We start from the raw sequence: 19,078 nt of genomic DNA, 5'->3' as shown, positions 1-19,078 counted from the left end.
CCACCAACACAGTTAAAAACAATTATTATTAAATTTATCCTCTGTATCACCCCTCACTAACTGAAACTGTATATAATCATGGTTCATACCCTTCCTCCCATTTTTACCTGTGGTAGCCCAAAGAGGAGAATGTTATTTATTTTAATTTATTATGTTAAATGTGCTCGCATATTGTGATAATGTATCTTGGGTAGATGTTTTCCTGGTTTTGTTAAAAATGCACTGTAAAAATGTTCACATTATTTGTTTTTTTTAATATAAACATTGTTTTTTGCAAATTGTGTGTGTCTTTTATTTATAATCACATGGGGCTTGTAATGATCTGTTGTGATTTTATCTCAAATAACCTTTTTACCATTAAGGTGTAAATATTTTTTTTTACAAAGGTTACAGGTCAAACAAGCAAAATTTTATGATCCCTTAAGCGAACAAAAGACTCACAAAAACCAACTTAAACACACTATTGTAGACAGAAGTGTGTTTAAGTTGGTTTTTTGTGAGTTTTGGTATGTTGGTTTTTTGTGAGTTTTGGTATGTTGGTTTTTTTGTGGGTTTTGGTATGTTGGTTTTTTGTGAGTTTTGGTATGTTGGTTTTTGTGAGTTTTTTCTGTGTTTAACTCAGTTTTAACCAAGTTGGTAAAAAAACCCACTTTAAACACAGAAAAAACCAACATACCAAAACTCACAAAAAACCAACATACCGAAACTCACAAAAAACCAACATACCAAAACTCACAAAAAACCAACTTACCAAAGCCCACATTTATGTAACAAGTGAGTTTTTTCTGTGTTTAACTCAGTTTTAACCAAGTTGGTAAAAATACCCACTTTAAACACAGAAAAAACCAACTTACCAAAACTCGCAAAAAACCAACATACCGAAACTCACAAAAAACCAACTTACCAAAACTCACAAAAAACCAACTTACCAAAGCCCACATTTATGTAACAAGTGAGTTTTTTCTGTTTTTAACTCAGTTTTAACCAAGTTGGTAAAAATACCCACTTTAAACACAGAAAAAACCAACTTACCAAAACTCACAAAAACCAACATACCAAAACCCACTAAAAACCAACTGCCAATACCGCTTGGTTTAACACGGATAAAACTCGTGTTTAACTCGAGTTTTACACACTTATTTGGGAAGGGTACAGGTCAAACAAGCAAAATTTTATGATCCCTTAAGCGAACAAAAGACTCACAAAAACCAACTTAAACACACTATTGTAGACAGAAGTGTGTTTAAGTTGGTTTTTTGTGAGTTTTGGTATGTTGGTTTTTTGTGAGTTTTGGTATGTTGGTTTTTTTGTGGGTTTTGGTATGTTGGTTTTTTGTGAGTTTTGGTATGTTGGTTTTTGTGAGTTTTTTCTGTGTTTAACTCAGTTTTAACCAAGTTGGTAAAAAAACCCACTTTAAACACAGAAAAAACCAACATACCAAAACTCACAAAAAACCAACATACCGAAACTCACAAAAAACCAACATACCAAAACTCACAAAAAACCAACTTACCAAAGCCCACATTTATGTTACAAGTGAGTTTTTTCTGTGTTTAACTCAGTTTTAACCAAGTTGGTAAAAATACCCACTTTAAACACAGAAAAAACCAACTTACCAAAACTCACAAAAAACCAACATACCGAAACTCACAAAAAACCAACTTACCAAAACTAAAAAAAAACCAACTTACCAAAGCCCACATTTATGTAACAAGTGAGTTTTTTCTGTGTTCAACTCAGTTTTAACCAAGTTGGTAAAAATACCCACTTTAAACACAGAAAAAACCAACTTACCAAAACTCACAAAAACCAACATACCAAAACCCACTAAAAACCAACTGCCAATACCGCTTGGTTTAACACGGATAAAACTCGTGTTTAACTCGAGTTTTACACACTTATTTGGGAAGGGATAGGAAATATTTGGGATGGTATGCAAACTATAACATTTGCACGCTAATGCCGATGCCGGGGTGAGTAGGATAGCTCCTCTATATATATTTCATATATAATAGTCGAGCTAAAAAGTAAATTTACTATAAACAACAAGCTTACCTAAATCACAACTTTAATGCAATGCTTATAACAATTAAGTTACAAAGATATTTCATTGATTAAAACTAACTTATTACTATTGGTTGCCCGCACTGACAACCATCTTTAGTATGTTGGTTGCCCAGATAAAGAATAACAAGCCCAGAATTATGTACATGTGTATATTATACTTTTTTTTAATAAAATAATAGATAATCAAATAAATTTGCTGACATTGCACTTCTCAATGAATGATGTTTTATTATGAGTCTGAATTTAATCATTTCCTATTCCTTAATAATGAATGTTATAGTCGTATATCAGGATTCAATACCTATACCTTAGTGAAAATGGCATCGGAAGAACATTTGTTCATTGCATTAGATAGAATTAAACATTATTATTATCTATCTATCTTATTGTTTATTGCAGTTTCAGTAATATTCTGTCTATAAATGATTTCAACATGATATAATTATAAATCATGGCAGGCTAGGAAATGTGTATATAAGAAGCAAAAATTAAAAATAGACAGTTCATTTTTTTCCCATTTACATGTATGTATATTTATCTATGTAGACATTTTTTGTGGTAAACAGTTATTTCTATTAATTTAATATATTGGGTGGTTTACAGGGCAAAATCAGAAATGTAAACGTTGTAATTCACTATTCATAACACTGATAACTATCATTGAAAATTATCTATATATTCATTGTGAAATGGTTTTGTTATTTTTACATTATGACATCATTGTTCCCTGTAATTCTAATGTTGAACACTCAAAAATGTAAGTATAATAAAGCATGGAAAAGCATAAAATAAAAATAAACTTGTTGACTTTGTTAGATTGTCCATTTTTTTGCACTCATTTCCATAAAAAAAAATATTATTTTCACTTGACACTGCACCACTTGTGAATTTAATGCATAGCCATCAAATATTCTATGTCTTGCACATCTCCACAACATGCAGATGACACATTTGAAGTTCAATTGTATTGCTTGATACATAAATATATGCATCCTGAATGACCAAAAGTGACTACCCTGTCGGGGTATAAATATCTTCAGAAGCCCAAATTGTTACATTTAAACCATGAAGCAACCTCTGGTTAAAGACACTTGTTTGATAAATATAACAAGAAGTATATGCTCTGTTAATTAATGCAAAAACACTTGCAATAAAACTTTATACAAGCCTAGGGACAAAAACAATGAGCCAACATGTGAAACAAGAAACTGTCGGAGACAGGTGATGCTCCCCAAAGTTTTTTTTTGTCACAATATTGCACTTTATATTCAGATTAAGGAAACATCTTGAGGAGCATAACTTTGGACAAAATAATACAATGGATGGTTTAGCAACTTAAAAATTTCAAAGGGCCATAACTCATTTAACCAGAACCCACTAATAACATGCGCGTCTCCTCAAGGTAGTTAAGCTTCCCATAAAGCTTCATTGAAGTCCAGTCAGTAGTTGGGGAGAAATAGCCCGGACAAGAATTGCACCATATGTAGTTTATAGAAAATTTCAAAGGGCCATAACTCTGTGAAAAATCATCCGACCATAACCGGCTGATAATATGCACATCTCCTATTGGTAGTAAAGCTTCCCATAAAGTTTCATTGAATTCCCGTAGAAAGTTGCTGAGAAATAGCTCGGACAAGAATTGCACTATATGTACAATGGAAAATTTCAAAGGGCCATATCTCTGTGAAAAATCATCTGACCAAAACCGGCTGATAATATGCACATCTCCTGTTGGTAGTGAAGCTTCCCATAAAGTTTCATTGAATTCCCGTAATAAGTTGCTGAGAAATAGCTCGGACAAGAATTGCACTATATGTACAATGGAAAATTTCAAAGGGCCATTACTCTGTGAAAAATCTTCCGACCAGAACCGGTTGATAATTTGCACATCTCCTCTTGGTAGTGGCGCTTCCCATAAAGTTTCATTGAATTCCGGTCATTAGTTGCTGAGAAATAGCCCGGACAAGAATTGCACTATAAGTACAGTTAATGGAAAATTTCAAAGGGCCATAACTCTGTGAAAAATCATCCGACCAGAACTGGCTGATAATATGCACATCTCCTCTTGGTAGTGAAGCTTCCCATAAAGTTTCATTGATTCCGGTCATTAGTTGCTGAGAAATAGCCCGGACAAGAATTGCACTATATGTACAGTTAATGGAAAATTTCAAAGGGCCATAAATCTGTGAAAACTTCCCATAAAGTTTAATTGAATTCCGGTCATTAGTTGCTGAGAAATAGCCTGGACAAGAATTGCACAGTTAATGGAAAATTTCAAAGGGCCATAACTCTGTGAAAAATCATCCGACCAGAACCGGCTGATAATATGCACATCTCCTCTTGGTAATGAAGCTTCCATAAAGTTTAATTGAATTCCGGTCATTAGTTGCTGAGAAATAGCCCGGACAAAATTGTGCACGGACGGACAGACACACGGACGGACAGACCAAGCGGCGACTATATGCTCCCCCCAAATATTTTTTGGGGGGAGCATAATGAACACACAAGTGCCACTTTTCTTCCTTATTATTATGATTGTTTATAAAGAGTTGTGTCCTGAATGAGAAAAATGATTGATTCTTCAACAGATTTTGATTTGAATATTTGTGTCTATTTTGTATTTTTTCATTTTTTGGGTTACATAAGTATTTGAAACAAGAGGGCCTGAAAGGCCCAAAGTCGCTCACCTGAGATTCAAAGGAACTGACCTGTTCTGTGCAGCCCAAGATGTCATTAGAACAAATGTTTTAACCAACTTTCATGACTAGTGAACACCATGGCAGCCACTTTTTTCAACAGACAAGAACCATTTTCATACACATCTAAGATATCATTTAAACAAATATTCTGACAAAGTTTCATTAAGTTTCATGAAGCCATATAAGGAAAAATGCCCCGCCCCCTGGTGGCCATGTTTTTTAAGCAACTGGAACCATTTTCAAACTTGTCCAAGATATCATTGGAACAAATCTTCTGACCAAGTTTCAGTTAATCCAAACTAGGCAAATTGTCCTGTAAAATGGGAAAAAATACAGGACCTCCTCTTTTTTTTACAGGACCTGCCAGCTACAGAATATTATAGTAAAATAACTTGGTTTCATTGCTGGGATCAAGGTGTTTATGATATAAAATGATAAATGATTAAAGAGTTATTAATTTCAAGGTCACACATTTGTATCTGACATTTAATAATTATACACGTTATACATGGTACTAGTTTAGTTAAAACATATTAAAAACAAGAGCTGTTTGTAAAACATGCATGCCCCCCATATGGGCTGTCAATTGTAGTGGCAGCCATTGTGTGAATACGTTTTTTGGCACAGTGACCTTGACCTTTGACCTAGTGACCTGAAAATCGATAGGGGTCATCTGCGAGTCATGATAAATGTACCTATGAAAATTCATGATCCTAGGCGTAAGCTTACTTGAGTTATCATCCGGAAACAATTATTCTAAGTTGAGTCACTGTGACCTTGACCTTTGACCTGAAAATCAATAGGGGTCATCTGCGAGTCATGATCAATGTACCTATGAAGTTTCATGATCCTAGGCATAAGCGTTCTTAAGTTATCATCCGGAAACCATTTTACTATTTCGGGTCACCGTGACCTTGACCTTTAACCTAGTGACCTGAAAATCAATAGGGGTCATCTGGGAGTCATGATCAATGTACCTATGAAGTTTTATGATCCTAGGCATAATCCTTCTTGAGTTATCATCCGACAACCATTTCACTATTTCGGGTCACCATGACCTTGACATTTGACCTAGTGACCTGAAAATCAATAGGGGTCATCTGCGAGTCTTGATCAATGCACCTATGAAGTTTCATGATCCTCGGGGTAAGCATTCTTGAGTCTTCATCCAGAAACCATTTTACTGTGTCAAGTCACTGTGACCTTGACCTTTGACCTAGTGACCTGAAAGTCAATAGGGGTCATTTGCGAGTCAAGATCAATGTACCTATGAAGTTTCATGATCCTAGGTGTAAGCGTTCTTGAGTTATCATCCGGAAACCATTATTCTAAGTTGAATCACTGTGACCTTTGACCTAGTGACCTGAAAATCAATAGGGGTCATCTGCGAGTCATGATCAATGTACCTATGAAGTTTCATGATCCTAGGCATAAGCGTTCTTGAGTTATCATCCAGAAACCATTTTACTATTTCGGGTCACCGTGACCTTGACCTTTGACCTAGTGACCTGAAAATCAATAGGGGTCATCTGCGAGTAATGATAAATGTACCTATGAAGTTTCATGATCCTAGGCATAAGCGTTCTTGAGTTATCATCCGGAAACCATTTTACTATTTCTGGTCACCGTGACCTTGACCTTTGACGTAGTGACCTGAAAATTAATGGGGATCATCTGTGAGTCATGATCAATGTACCTATGAAGTTTCATGATCCTAGGCATAAGCGTTCTTGAGTTATCATCCGAAAACCATTTTACTATTTCGGGTCACCGTGACCTTGACCTTTGACCTAGTGACCTCAAAATCAAAAGGGGTCATCTGCCAGTCATGATCAATGTACCTATGAAGTTTCATGATAACAGGCATAAGCGTTCTTGAGTTATCATCCGGAAACCATTTAACTACAGTCAATCTTGTGGATGCGACCACTTGTATTAAGCTACCTTTGTCTTATGCGACCATTTTGAAATCCCACGGAGCTTTTTCGCTATATAATGATATTGTATTAAGCGACTTTTGTCTTACGCGACTAGCGAACGCTGATTTTTGTGTATTTTGATGTTCGAATCTTGAATTAAGCGACCACTAGGAGGTAAAAGTGGTAAATCTATTTATCTTTCAGGAACAAATCCGTGTTAATTGTTTATCTAAGCCGATAAGATGTACTGTAACTACTGTTACACCTCTGCTTTGATTTCACACCAACCATACTGATTATGCTTTTTCTCGTTGACTACAGAATAATTATTGATTTAATATAGATTAGCTTAAAGTCTTCCTTTGTGATGTTTAAATGCTATAATTTTCAATCGACCAGTATTGACTAGTAATGACCAGTATTGACTGGTTTTAACCGGGTATTGACCGCCGGCCCGGTCAATACTCAATTGACCGGTCAATATGCCAACCCTGGTACTGTTACACCTCTGCTTTGCTTTCACACCAACCATACTGATTATGCTTTTTCTCATTGACCGGTTCTGACCGGTATTTTTGTAGACTGCGTATCAATTTATTGAGTTGAATAATAGAGGAACGTATTACGCACAGTCTACAGCTTAAATAGATAACTATGTGGAAAGTTAAGAGACAACACTGATTTTTCTCGAGTGAAGATAACAGGTGCAGAAACAATGCACTGTACGCGACAAACATTTCCTGAGAAGTGTGGAAAATAAACTATTAATCGGCAACATCTGTCGAAATCCGTACATTACCAATTTGTAATTATGCTAATTAGTAGATATTTGTTAGCCAATCACATTGTTATTTACTTAATAAATTTTCCAATCAGGTCTGTTTGTTTGTTTTCAATTGACGTGTTTTAATTTTTTCAGCTCATTATTTATCATAATCGAGTCAGATTTCCTTAAGCATACATGCAGAAATTAAAATGTCAAAACGAAAAGTGTTAACGTTGAACGAGAAAATTCGGGTTTTGGAATTGTCAAAGAGTAAAAGTGCACGTAAAATCGCTGATGAGTTTGGAGTCGGTAAAACTCAAATTCAGAACATTCTTAAGCGTAAAGCCAAGGTGCTTGAAGACGTGGAAAATAATGTGTCAGGTAAAGAAAATGCGAAAAATATTTCCTTTTCTGTGTTGTTTTTGCAAATAAATATGTACACACAATTCATTTATAATAAATGATAATTTGTAATAAGTGAAAAAATAAAACACATTATAAGTAAAATATTGTTTATGTTTTGTGTTTATTTTCATTTTGTTATAAAAGATAGCATTCTTCCATAATGGCCTTTTTTATTTAAAGACCATGTTTTTAAGAGACCGCTTTTGATTACTCCCTTGAGTGGTCTCTTAATACAAGATTGACTGTATTTTGGGTCACCGTGACCTTGACCTTTGACCTAGTGACCTCAAAATCAATAGGGGTCATCTGCGAGTCATGATCAATTTACCTATGAAGTTTCATGATCCTAGGCCTAAGCGTTCTTGAGTTATCATCCGAAAACCATCTGGTGGACGGACATACGGACGGACATACATACGGACGGACGGACCGACAAGTGCAAAACAATATACCCACTCTTCTTCGAAGGGGGGCATAATAATGTTGAACGCATGTTCACAGTAAATATAAACGAGAATCACTCCTTCGTTATATCTTAAGAACATTTTTCAACAAGAGATGTGTTTGTCAGAAACACAATGCCCCCTAATGCGCTGCTTTGCTTTTTTTTGGACCTTTGACCTTGAAGGATGACCTTGACCTTGACCTTTCACCACTCAAAATGTGCAGCTCCATGAGATACACATGCATGCCAAATATCAAGTTGCTATGTTCAATATTTCAAAAGTTATTGCAAAACTTTACTGTAAGGTTAAAGTTTTGGGACAGAATGACAGAATACAGAATGAAAGAAAGAAAGAAAGACAAACAGGCCAAAAACAATATACCCCGGATCGATAGAAAGAAAGTAGCTGATACTTGTTTACCTAAGCTACGCTTCGCGCACATGTCAGATATGAGTCTGGTCAATACGGCCTAAACCAACAACGGCCTCGATAAATGAAGACCAGCCTTTTTCATGCATGGACATTGACAGCCAAGATAATAACGGTTCAAATGACAATTATCCTTATTAAACAAAAATAATGCTATTACAACCACACAAATTAATATCTCTATCATTTAAATTTTAATAATCAGATTTATGATGATCTTGTTAAGCGACTAGGCCGTACCGAAAAGCAAGTGTATAAAGATGCTATTGTTATTTTTGCACCTCAGAAAACTTTCAGAGCCGTAAACAAACCTACACAAACCAACGAATTTGTTCTCTTTTTTCACCAGACAATCGGTCCTGTAAATTTGACAGACAGGCCGGACCTTACAAAATTTTACAGGACATGTCCATCAGTCCGGCCATGTTTGGCTGAGACTGAAGTTTCATGATGATCGGACAATTAATGTGGCTTCTAGTGTTAACAAGGTTTTACTATAGCTATATAAGGAAAAATGCCAAGCCCCCTTGGCAGCCATGTTTTTCCACCAACCGGAACCATTTTCAAAGTCATCGAAGATATGATTGGGACAAATAGTCTGACCAAGTTTCATGATGATCGGACAATAAATGTGGCCTCTAGAGTGTTAATAAGGTTTTACTAAAGCAAAATATAGCCATATTAGGAAAAATGCCCCGCCCCCTCATGGTGGCCATGTTTTAAAAGCAACCAAAACCATTTTGAACTCATCCAAGATATCATTGGGACAAATCCTCTGACCATGTTAATGAAGATCGGAAAATAAATGTGGCCTCTAAGAGTTTTAACAAGGTTTCACTATAGCCATATAAGGGAAAATGCCCCGCCCCCTGGCTGCCATGTTTTTAAACCAACAGGCTTCATTTTTAGCTCGTCCAAGATATCATTAGGATGAATCATCTGACCAAGTTTCATGAAGATCGGACAATTAATGTGGCCCCTAGAGTGTTAACAAGATTTTACTATAGCCATATATACATTTAGCCATATACACTTCAACACCGTTATTTCGAAGTCGTCGGGACCGTTAAAAAAACTTCGGATTAACGATAATTCGAAATAAACATTTGACAGAAGACTTCAATGATTCCTTTAAAATAAAACGTTGTGGAATTCGCATGGTTCGGTTACACGCTTACTTAAAAACGTAAACTAGTCAGATAGCAATATATTTCTACTCGTAACAAACGGGGGAATAAAACGATTCTTTTTCTTGTTTTTATTTTTCTCTAATTACAGAACATATACAATAAAACGAATAGCACAAATTTTCAGACATACATACATATGCATACATTTTCGGAAATGAATTCACCTTTTTTTAATAATATGCGATGTCTCTCTGAACACCGGCATTCGCGCAGACGACAAAGGTGTAATTAACGGCTTTTGACGCGACAGGACAAAGGTGTGAAATTACGCTCAGTATTTTGCAGTTTTGACTTCGATTTAAAGATTGATAATTAGGTGCGAATTATAGTGTTGGGACCGACAGAATCACTTCGAATTAACGATTTCTTCGTTTTAACGAAGTTCGGATTAACAATGAAATTTTACATTAAACAAACAAGAATCAAAATCGGGACCAGAAAAATACTTCGAAATAACGGTGACTTCGGATTATCGGTGTTCGAAATAACGGTGTTGAAGTGTATGGAAAAATGCCCCGCCCCTTGGCAGCCATGTTTTTCAAGCAAACATAATCATTTTCGAACTCATCCAAGATATCATTGGGACCAATCTTCTGATTAAATGTCATGAAGAATGGACAAAAAATGTGGCCTCTTGAGTGTTAACAAGGTTTTACTACAGCCATATATAGCCATATTAGGAAAAATGCCCCGCCCCCTGGTGACCATATTTTTAAAGCAAACAAAACCATTAACAAACTCATCCAAGATATCATTGGAAAAAATCTTCTGACCATGTTTACTGTAGATCTGAAAATAAATGTGGCCTTTACAGTGTTAACAAGGTTTCACTATAGCCATATAAGGAAAAATGCCCCGCCTCCTGGCTGCCATGTTTTTAAACCATCCGGCTTCATTTTTAGCTCCATCCAAGATATCTTTAAGATGAATCTTCTGACCACATTTCATTTAGATCGGACAATAAATGTGGCCTTTAGAGTGTTTACAGGATTTTACTATAGCCATATATAGCCATATAAGGAAAATGCCCCGCCCTTTGGCAGCCATGTTTTTCAAGCAAACGTAACCATTTTCCAACTCATCTAAGATATCATTGAGACCAATCTTCTGACCAAATTTCATGAAGATTGGACAATAAATGTGGCCTCTAGAGTGTTAACAAGGCAAATGTTGACGCCGCACAACGCACGACGGACAAAAGGCAATCACAAAAGCTCACCATTAGCACATTGTGCTTAGGTGAGCTAATAAAAACACACAACACATGATATAATTATATTGAATTTAGCATTTTAAGGACCCTCTTATGTGGTTAAATTTTTAAACATCGAATCAGACCAAAATCATCGTTCATGACTGCATTAACAACTCCTAAAGCTTACAAACCTTAAAGAAATTGCATGTGCGCACATTGCAGGTGAAGAACCATCTCCCTTTGTTCTGACCTTCCTTCCTTACTTCCTTCATGCTACACTTTTTCTGGTGTGTTGAACATGATGGTATTTTACAATCTGACTCTACCTTCTGAGGATTGCTAGTCTTTTCAGCAGCTGTTGATTTGCCATTTACACCGCTTTTCTTTTGACTGTTTGCTGGGGGAGCTGCCAGCACATGTGCTTGGTTCTGGTGTGATGCCTGTGTTTGATTTAAATTGTATGGATAATTTACACGTGCTCCACCAACATCACTTTCCAACTTTGGCACTTTAGTTTTTACCTCTGAGCTATAAGTATCTGAAGACTTTCTTTTGTTGTCTTTATGAGCATTTTGGACATTACTAGATAGCAAAGCACAAGTAGAAACATTTCCACTTTGCCCACTAGCAGATGATGGTGAACAGGATGACTTCCCAGATGTTTTGGCATTCAGACAAGCACTGCACGACATACTGGTTGGCATATTGATCAATGTGCAATATGTGCATGTCCATTGAGCATTATCAGACGTGATGGACATCACTTCCTGTTTTCACCCAACCCAGCAAACTGTTCTTTGATGGAAGCTTTCTAGAGAGAACAGAAGAAGATCATTGATTAACAAGCTTGAATACAATTTTCTTGACATAAGTTATGTGCACTGGGCTTATAAGCACAGCTTCAAATTTATACAAACAAGATGTCTGTAAAACATTACTCATTACCCCAGCTTACAAACACATGCATGGCTTTAATGATGTCCATCCCCTACAGTAATTTATCCGCCAGCAATAAAAATCAATATAATCGTTCATAAACTGGGCCATACCGAAGTCCAAAAAGCTTTTTTATTGCTTAATTTGACGTCTGACCCTTAATGTGACATTGAGCCTTTAAGGTAGTGATTTAGGTGTTACAGGCAACACACTGTCCTCTCCTGGTGGTAATTTGTGGTCAGTAATTTTAAACTTGCATGATTAATGTTTCAGTCCAGCAAAGGTTAAAGGGACACAGTTGTAAAACCCCACACTATGTATAAAATTGTTTTCCACTTGTGCATAGTTATTGTAAAATTCATAAATATGCGGCAACGTCAAGGCAACAGGAGTTGTTAAGCTGTTTAATGGTCATATTTAACCTCTAATTGTGGCCTTGACCTTTTAGGTAGGGCGACCAACGTAACACAAGACACGTTATACTATGATGCTTTACATTTATGCTAGTTTATATTAAAATCCATCAATATACTTCACAGTTAAGACTGGAGCAGGAATTGTGTATATGACATCCAGATTCAAAGACAGACAGCAGTGTAGAAATATTATGCTGCCTTCTTAAAAGGGTTGAATGAAAACAACAACTCCATGTAATACTAGGTAATAGGATCTTAACCTCTGGGTTCATTGTTAAAGGACATTCAAACATTATAAACATATAAAAGAAACTTATGAAAACTTGGATTTTCTGTTTGAGGAATATGTGCATCTACTTAACCACGCAACAATAAGGAAGGTTTGTGTTGAAAACACTTAAACATTCTATTTAAGACTCCTTTGACAACAAAGGTTGTAATTTTTTTCTTTTAAATTCAAACCATGTCTTTATGCATAAGTATTTATTCATAAACGCAACAACAACAAATTCATAAATACTTTTAACAGGGACAAGTTTTCAATATGAAAGATAGTTGATTACAGGACTCCGGACACTTTAAAAATCATACCTACCTTTATATTAACAAAATTGCCAAACATGAAATACCTCTGCTTGCTCAGGTCGTTAGTCTGGCACGGTTCACAGTAGTAAGTAACCCGGTCACTGTCATCACCAAGGCGACAAATAATAACCCTTCCCTCACACTGACCACACTTACGCTTTCCATAGACCTTGTAATAGGGGGCTAAGGGCTTTCCATCTCTTCTACACTGGAACAAATATCAAGAATAGATAAGTTATTCTTCTTTGAAAACCCACTAACACCTTAAATCTGGGATTTTGAACTTTTCTGTATTGTTACTCTACAAATGTGTAGTGACCCGTATACGATATTTATCATAACACATTTGTTGAATATAAATGACATTCTCTCAGCTGAGACTAAAAATAATAATGAGACAGTCTTTGTGGGTGGACAGGTAACCATTACAAAGTGTTATATAAAGTTATATACCCAACAACCCTACAAATCCACTATAGAAACTCCATAAAGGACTCATGCGTATTCAACCAACATATACCAATCAGACAGGTTAGGAAATAAAACTGTCATTGCATAAAAATTCTAGAAAATGTACAGAAGCATGAAACATGCCTTCAATGAGCTCTTTCCTTTATAAAGTATGAATACATCTACCCTATAGAAGATTTCTGTAAAGTCCCTGGTCATCTTCAGGAGGTGATGAATATGCTCATCTTTCAACTCACTGATCTGAAGCAAGAAATAAGCCACATCATGGGTCTTATGACATGTGTCTAGCATAGCTCCCTACCAGCCTGCACAGTCTGCTAAGGACCTAAGCTGTTGGAAACTTCACACAAGGTTTCCCGGTTTCATTAGAAGAAAGAGAAGCTTGTCTTCTGACCAGTCAGCGCGCAGATGTGAAGGCTGGTCTTGAGCTAAGTTTGCCCTTTATGGCATAAAGCCCATTTTCATATGAAACTGGTCAAAGTAATTTTTGGGTAAGTGTGTGCTCAAATCTGACAAGATGATGTAACCAATCACACATGCTTGAATATCCCTTAGTGAGCAGACTATAATATTGTTTATACAAGAGCACCTCATAACGGGTGCCAAGGCTCGGCTGCGGGTGCAGTTTTGAACAAGAGCACCGCATAACGGGTGCCACGCTCGGCTGCGAAAGCTTGTCAGAATTTTTTTATTTTTTTCATTTTTTTTTAGAGGTCACAGTGACCTTGACCTTTGACCTAGTGACCCAAAATGGGTGTGGCATGTAGAACTCATCAAGGTGCATCTACATATGAAGTTTCAAAGTTGTAGGTGGAAGCACTTTGATTTTAGAGGCAATGTTAAGGTTTTTGTTAAAGTTTTATATTAGAGGTCACAGTGACCTTGACCTTTGACCTAGTGACCCAAAAATGGGTGTGGCATGTAGAACTCATTAAGGTGCAACTACATATGAAGTTTCAAAGTTGTAGATGGAAGCACTTTGATTTTAGAGCCTATGTTAAAGTTTGATATTAGAGGTCAAAGTGACCTTGACCTTTGACCTAGTGACCCAAAAATGGGTGTGGCGTGTAGAACACATCAAGGTGCATCTACATATGAAGTTTCAAAGTTGTAGGTGGAAGCACTTTGATTTTAGAGCCAATGTTAAGGTTTTAGCACGATGCCTACGGCGGACGGCGGACGAGCTGGCTATGACAATAGCTCGGGTTTTCTCCGAAAACAGCCTCGCTAATTAATGAAAGATTGTCAGAATATTTTTTTATTTTTTTTAGAGGTTACAGTGACCCTGACCTTTGACCTAGTGACCCAAAAATGAGTTTAGCGTAGAAATCATCAAGGTCCATCTACATATAAGTTTCAAAGTTGTATGTGAAAGCACTTTGATTTTAGAGACAAACATCAAGGTTTTAGCACGATGCGGACGGCAGACACCCAACCGCGGACAGGGGACAACGAGCTGTCTATGACAATACCTAGGGTTTTCTCCGAAAACAGCCGAGCTAAAAACTATTTTTCTGTGTCAATTTATTTGTATCCCTTCTTGATACAAAACTGAATATACATGTAATATTGTTATTTGGCTTATAATGTATGTCCAATCAATTCTAAATGAAACCCAAATGAAAAGCCCGATTATTTATTGCCAATTATAATACATGTAATACTTGTAAACTAAAGGAGACTTTAAAAGGCTTGAAATTATAACAATATTGAAGGTTGGGATTGAAAAAAAAGTAAGATTGCAGTATGCCATTTCCTCCAGAAGTGGGGTAAACTTTTGGTTTGTGCTTTTTTACCTGAAAATGAATTAAACAATTGCAAGTAACGCCCGAATAATGGTTTAATAACATTATGTTGAACCACAGTCCTCTTCCATAAATTCTTGGAAAAGCAAGACATGTGACTTAAGTGCATTGATGCCCCCACGATCCACATTTTTGTCTCAAATCTCCATTTATGTCAATAAAAATAACATGATGAATGACAAAGTAACAGTTAGGACAAGATGTTTTACTGCCAAATTTGATCTTCAAACTCTATATGTGACCTTGACCTTTGAGGAATAGGGCCACAAATGTTACACAGACATGTTATTGTATTATAATTTTCTCCACATGTTCCAAATCGATCAATATATCAAAGATATAAAAGATTCGGTAACTAAATATTGAACAGTTTCTTTACATGCTTATGGGCAATGTCTCTGGAGCAAATCGAGTATGTACACTACATTTGTGACAAACCTACACTATATGTATGTAAGTATTCCACTACCACTAAACTCTTTTGAACCTTCACATAACTCTATGTAATTCTCACAAAGGATATAGTTCTCAGTGTAAAATAAATGTTCTTATCTTTGATTATAACAGAGATGCAAATTTAGCATACATTGGATTATGTTCAATGGACAGGGGCTTAAAATAAACTTAAATAGTAAAATGTATGTTCACAAACGATCACACTATTTATAACCTTTAAACTACTTATTATTTACCTTGGAGGATGGTCTTATTCCACTGTCGAACAAGGCCTGAAAAGAAAAAACGACAATTATAAAAGGGTTTTCAGTCAAGCAATTTTATTATGAAACAATCTGCGATTGTTAAATGCAACGTTAAACCCATAAACCACTTGTCAATTAATAAACAAAGAATAATTATCACGTATTATGTAATTAAAGAAATAGGTAGGCTGTTGAGTACAAGATTCAACTTAGGAGGTTTTTCGAATAAGGCCCCTAAATTATTTTTATTCTTGTTGCTGACAGTTGCATGTCATAAGGAAAAACTACAATTAGATTTATTCCTGTTTGGTTGAGCAGGAAGTGTCAAGTGAAGAACAATTATTGGCCCTTATGTTCAAGCACACTCAACACATCAAAAGTCCCTTCAGCCACTTTCACCAAGAGGATTCATATAAGCAGTACTTAAGGCCACGACTTTTATATTTCTTGGTTTACAAAACCGCCGACCCTAATTTTTGGAAAATGGGAAAAAAAATAAAATCGGAAATTCGTCTTTTTTTTTAATATTTTATTCCCGACCGCACTGCAAAATGAGCGAAATGAGAAAAAAAAAACGATCCGGTTTGAGTACGGTTGCGAATAAAATCAAGTAAGTACAATCAACGATTGGTTCACATATAGGTTACAATACACTAAATGATCGCTTCATGTAGGGCTGTACTCTCTAAAAAAATATCATAGTTGACAGGAAGGCATGTTTAACACTTTTTACCATTATTCAGGTGTTATCTTGCGGAGATAATGGTAGGGCATGAATAGGCGTTCACTACTGAATCCCTGAAATATGATACACTCGAAGACTATAGTAAACCATTGCACTAGAAAAGGTTACATTCCACTAGGAAACGGCCGAAAAAAAAAGTTGCAAAAACAGTCGATTTTGATTTGTGTCAAGTTCTTTCTTGCATTGTACGTGACATATCTTTTTTATTGCATAAATCGATTCCACTTAGAATGGCCTTTAAGAAAAGGTATGGTTATGGGGGTCTCTATGTGCAAAATGTTGCATTTATTTTCGCTCAAAGTTGTCGCTTTTACATTGAATTATATAGGGAAACTATTTGGTGTATTATGACCTAAACGCAAAATCAGGCCTAGTCACAAAGAAGCTGTATTTACAGAAAATCGTCATTTTTTTAGTGAGATATGATGCGTTTTGGCAAATTTCACGGAAAAAATGCGTTTGTTTCACGAATTTAAGGAGCATCGTGAGTTTTTAAGAAAAAAATACGTTTTCAGAGGAAAATAAGAAAAAAAATGTACAAAAACTCGTCTTGAGCATCTCAAATCGCAACAATTTGTGCTGAAAGAGCTCATGAACACGTTTTAATAGTTGTTTACTTCTTTTTCTACATAGCTTGTAACAATATTCCAGTATTTTGACCGATTGTAATTATTTAGGGTAATCGTTTTACGCCTGAACGCCCGTTATAAATCAAAGCTCCGAACGCGAAAGCCACATGGCTTATCAGGCGTTATAATAAAATGCATTTTCAAGCATTTCTACGTGAAAGATCGGTCTGAAAATTGGCAAGCACATAGAAAATAGGTTTATAAGTATCGAGAAGTGCTTATTTTTCGCGATGTTAACAGTAAACGTTGTCTTATAGGTTACAATACACTAAATGATCGCTTCATGTAGGGCTGTACTCTCTAAAAAAATATCATAGTTGACAGGAAGGCATGTTTAACACTTTTTACCATTATTCAGGTGTTATCTTGCGGAGATAATGGTAGGGCATGAATAGGTGTTCACTACTGAATCCCTGAAATATGATACACTCGAAGACTATAGTAAACCATTGCACTAGAAAAGGTTACATTCCACTAGGAAACGGCCGAAAAAAAAAGTTGCAAAAACAGTCGATTTTGATTTGTGTCAAGTTCTTTCTTGCATTGTACATGACATATCTTTTTTATTGCATAAAACGATTCCGCTTAGAATGGCCTTTAAGAAAAGGTATGGTTATGGGGGTCTCTATGTGCAAAATGTTGCATTTATTTTCGCTCAAAGTTGTCGCTTTTACATTGAATTATATAGGGAAACTATTTGGTGTATTATGACCTAAACGCAAAATCAGGCCTAGTCACAAAGAAGCTGTATTTACAGAAAATCATCATTTTTTTAGTGAGATATGATGCGTTTTGGCAAATTTCACGGAAAAAATGAGTTTGTTTCACGAATTTAAGGAGCATCGTGAGTTTTTAAGAAAAAAATACGTTTTCAGAGGAAAATAAGAAAAAAAATGTACAAAAACTCGTCTTGAGCATCTCAAATCGCAACAATTTGTGCTGAAAGAGCTCATGAACACGTTTTAATAGTTGTTTACTTCTTTTTCTACATAGCTTGTAACAATATTCCAGTATTTTGACCGATTATAATTATTTAGGGTAATCGTTTTACGCCTGAGCGCCCGTTATAAATTAAAGCTCCGAACGCGAAAGCCACATGGCTTATCAGGCGTTATAATAAAATGCATTTTCAAGCATTTCTACGTGAAAGATCGGTCTGAAAATTGGCAAGCACATAGAAAATAGGTTTATAAGTATCGAGAAGTGCTTATTTTTCGCGATGTTAACAGTAAACGTTGTCTTATACGCAAAATCAGGCCTAGTCACAAAGAAGCTGTATTTACAGAAAATCATCATTTTTTTAGTGAGATATGATGCGTTTTGGCAAATTTCACGGAAAAAATGCGTTTGTTTCACGAATTTAAGGAGCATCGTGAGTTTTTAAGAAAAAAATACGTTTTCAGAGGAAAATAAGAAAAAAAATGTACAAAAACTCGTCTTGAGCATCTCAAATCGCAACAATTTGTGCTGAAAGAGCTCATGAACACGTTTTAATAGTTGTTTACTTCTTTTTCTACATAGCTTGTAACAATATTCCAGTATTTTGACCGATTGTAATTATTTAGGGTAATCGTTTTACGCCTGAACGCCCGTTATAAATCAAAGCTCCAAACGCGAAAGCCACATGGCTTATCAGGCGTTATAATAAAATGCATTTTCAAGCATTTCTACGTG

General features: G+C 35.8%; 1 long non-coding RNA gene across 1 annotated transcript; it reads right to left on the bottom strand.

Annotated features, from left to right (window-relative positions):
* Positions 1-11,313: 11,313 nt before the first annotated feature.
* LOC127848721 (uncharacterized) lies at positions 11,314-16,120 on the bottom strand. Its single transcript, XR_008034654.1, has 4 exons — positions 16,022-16,120; positions 13,690-13,764; positions 13,098-13,261; positions 11,314-11,927 (listed from the first exon to the last, which is right to left on the bottom strand). It is a non-coding gene; the product is annotated as an uncharacterized LOC127848721 (long non-coding RNA).
* Positions 16,121-19,078: the final 2,958 nt, after the last annotated feature.

This window comes from Dreissena polymorpha, chromosome 10, assembly GCF_020536995.1.
Source record: "Dreissena polymorpha isolate Duluth1 chromosome 10, UMN_Dpol_1.0, whole genome shotgun sequence".
Taxonomy (NCBI): Eukaryota; Metazoa; Mollusca; class Bivalvia; order Myida; family Dreissenidae; genus Dreissena; species Dreissena polymorpha.
Note: the sequence above shows the minus strand (reverse complement) of the source record. Positions and strands in the feature narration are given on the sequence as shown.